Here is a 4046-nt window from a genome sequence, read left to right on the forward strand (position 1 = left end):
TTTCAGCTGTTGAAGGCGGGGATGGGGTGGGGTCAGAAAGAAGGAAGGGGTTGCCATTGCAATTTTCCCAATTCACAATGCGATTTTCCATATTATATCAAGTAATATTTCAATCAGAGATTAAGTGTAAATGTATATTTATATTTGAAAAGATTATTACACTTACGTTCAATTGTAAACACCAGTTGTATCCATAAATTTTGTCACAATAACAAAGTTGTTTAACTTTACCGCCAAACAATCTATTGTTCTGGCCGAAGCGAGGTAGAGGGGGAATGTTTCCGGAAAATTCTATATCTTCGTTCAAAAACTTTTGAAGCGTGTCAAAACTTGATATAAGAAAATTATAAAAAAGACGTTAATTAATAAAATCTACAATATATACTATATAGTATCACCAATAACCTTTAAAAAATATGATATATGCATTTTATTTGTCCTTTAAATATTTTTAAAGTAATAAATACCTATACATACCATCTTTACATAAAAAGTTTTTGAACGATAACGGACATGTGTATAAATACGTGCGGAAACGGGCCAATTCGCTGGTTGGCAGTTGGCAAAAATCAGAATTTATTTCAATGAATAAGGAATCACATGGAAGCGACATACCTACAAAAAAAGTGTGGCCGGCGCCATATTGCTTGTAACACAAGATGGCGGTGTTTAGTGCCGAGAATATATCGATAAACATTACTATGTTTATCGATATATATATTATATTAAAAATAATATTAATATATATTTTTTTATTTAATTAAACTTTATTGTACAAAATATAGAAGTAAAATTACAAATGGCGGAAAAAAATGACAATGCCAATTAATAAAATTAAGTATGACGATGGCTGCTCGTGACGGTAACACCTATACAGGGTTACTTGTAAAACACTTACTTGCTCTATGTAAAACACCAGCAACCTCGCAGTACAAGATAACATCATAAGTAGGTAACAACATATTTTGTTCTACGACTATTGGCATAACGCAATAAATTATTTTTAGGTGATTTTTAAGCTTTTATTGTACTCTCCTAACATTTGTAAGTCTATTTTCTATTCATTATCGAAAGGACGACGCGACGCCCCCTTCCCCCTCTCGTTCGCAGGGATGAGCGTAGAGTTTATAATAATCAAACGGAAAATTAAATGAATATTTATTTTTGTATGAAAATAACAAATTATCAAAAGTCGTAGAACAAATGTTGTTACATAATGTTGTTAGCTATCTTGTCCTGCGAGGTTCCTGGTGTTTTACAAGTAACCCTGTATAATTTGATAAATCTAGTTCAATTTTGACTTCCATCTAAGGATTACGGTAGACTTACGATTTGGCATTTAAGTTATCTGCTAAATTTATCAACTGGTTTATTGGATATTTTGTTTTGTTTGACCGGTGTTTTCGATATCAGATATTATTTGAATGTAGTATTTAACGGAACTAACAGAAGCATACCAGTAAAGAGCAAATGTGGTATTACGGGAATGCGGTATAAAATCTGTTGTATGCATTTTGCTACTATGGTACAGCCACGAGGGATGGCGCATGCTCCGGAAAAACAGAATAATTTAGTATTCGATTTGTTTTATTACATTACTAGCTGTCCCGGCGAACTTTGTACAGTTTTTGTTACCGTGTTTGTTACCTTTTAGCTGAACTAATTTCGGTTTTGAGGAATGTAATACAATGATACAAAATAAATATTAATATAGGTATATAATAGTATTTTATTACGATGAACAACACAATATACAGTAATAGAAAGAAAAAACAATAATTACTTAGTAACAGAGAAAATTAAAGAACTAAACTATTTTGTGCAGCCTGATTGCACTCGGATTCACTCTTTTCATTCTTTAACTGTTGTCTCCCTCGAAATCGTTTCCTTTTACTATAGTTGTGATAGTTCTACCACTATTATCGAACGATCGACGCTCATACTGTGGGTATCTTTGCCGTCAATTTATGTGGATACCTTTTGGAACACGTCTTGCTGTCGACCATAATAGGGATTAGAGGCTCAACTGGTACCTGGAAATGAAATGTCACAATTTACATTAACTAGCATTGTTCACTTTACATTTTAGTTATATTACATTTATTATTCATAATTTGCATGTACATAAAGCAAAATCATTAAAATGGTATTAGCCATGCAAATAATAATTGAAGACCTAGTGAATATCATTAAAAGACAACTTCATGTCACTAAAACACAAATGTCATCAAAACTTAACTTGTAAAAAAACAACTTTCAAAATTGAGTTCTACTGTATTTAACAGGTTGGTACTTGTTTTGTTTTTGTACAAGCTACATAATATGTCATTGATGGCATCTCACTTCTTTTCGTAGATAGTCTTATTTTTTCTGTTAAAAATTACATTTTCACTAAGTGATATTACAAATTCCCTTATTTTATTTTACAAAGGGTTGGCTTATAAAGCAATACTTAAAATAATTACCATATTTGAAACATTCTGTATGTCTGCCGGAGTTGGATCCAATTTATTCGCCGTTGATGAAGCAGGTTCACCTTGACTGACACAAGGCTGAAATTTATTTTTAGATTAAAAAAACAGTACTTTGAACCAGGCATGATGAATGTTACATTAGGAATGGAAAAAGGAATGTTACATAGGTATTTGCTAGAAGTAGGGATGCCATATTGATTATTTTTGGACCCGTATAATAACTTAAAACACCCCATGTATTTAAAGTAAAATGCACTTTCCCTCAGTCAATAATATTTCAACAACCAAATATCACCCAAGTTTGTACTAAAAAAAAATATAAAACCATCTCAGTTTGTTCACAGGCCCCCTTCAAAATAGGAGAAACGTTAGATTATAAATGACAGACCTAAATCTAAATAAAATGATCAAAAGTAAATTGGAAGACATCACAATATGTCGACAGATAAAAACCTCACCCTGTGTGAATGCAGCGGCAGACATACTGGTATAGCATCATCGTGCAGACGAATCACATGCATTGTTCTATTGAAAGCACTTTCGGGGAAATGTAGGGAACATAATATGATATATCCTTTACATTTGGCTTGATATTTTCAGTTCCAATTGCTTCTAACCATTTTCTTTTTCTATATTCACTTCTTGGTAACCTTAAAAAAATGAATATTTAGGTTATTACCTATAATTTTAGTCCTAACCTGACTTATTTACAAATACATTTTTAAAGTACTGTAAAAGCGACCAATCTTACTTAAGTTAAAATTCATATTAGGTAAATTTAAGGAATTAAGTGTTTTATTTTTTCTTCCGCCTTCCTTCTGATGCTCTTGGCAAAATTTATTTGTTAATTTGGAAGTGTATTCACCAAAGCAACTATTCTTGAGATTAATCATTAATGCCACAGCCTTGGGAGACGCACGTCTTCATCCAAGATAATGCTGATGTCGATATTATAAGCCATCACTAGCACCCAAATTCATTATTTTACTTGTACGAAAATATACAAAATAAAGCTATATTTGGTAACAATTTTGCACTAAACACAGTCTGTGACTACTCCTCAATTCAATATACATGAAAATAACTAAATCAGCAAAGTAATAACTAATATTTCAGTCAAAACAAATACATACCGGTGCAATGACAAACTTTTCTGGTTTTCATTCTTTCTGGAGCCACATCCCACAATACTACGCTTTGGAATTATGCCACTGTTTGTCCTCGACCACTCTATATGTTTAAGACACAAATGTTTGTCACAATCACAAAAATATTCAATATTTTTCAATATTTACTACGGAGCAATGACAGCGCATGTACATCATAATAACGAGAACATAAAATGGCGACCGGCCACAGTAGGTATTTGAGCAAACTACAAATATCAAACGGTATAGAATTAGCACTGACTGACGTATAGTCATATTTTTTCACTTATCAGAATATTCATTGGTTAGAAAGAGACAGTATTAGTTTTATTATTTCGGTATCGAAATGCATGATATTTGTATAATCAGTTGTTTGTATAGAACAATATGCCCTGTCCATAGGATTCCTTAGTCATTGATTTAT

This window comes from Colias philodice, chromosome 13, assembly GCF_061535455.1.
Source record: "Colias philodice isolate Cphi_HAF_F1 chromosome 13, ilColPhil1 Martin Lab GWU primary, whole genome shotgun sequence".
Classification (NCBI taxonomy): domain Eukaryota; kingdom Metazoa; phylum Arthropoda; class Insecta; order Lepidoptera; family Pieridae; genus Colias; species Colias philodice.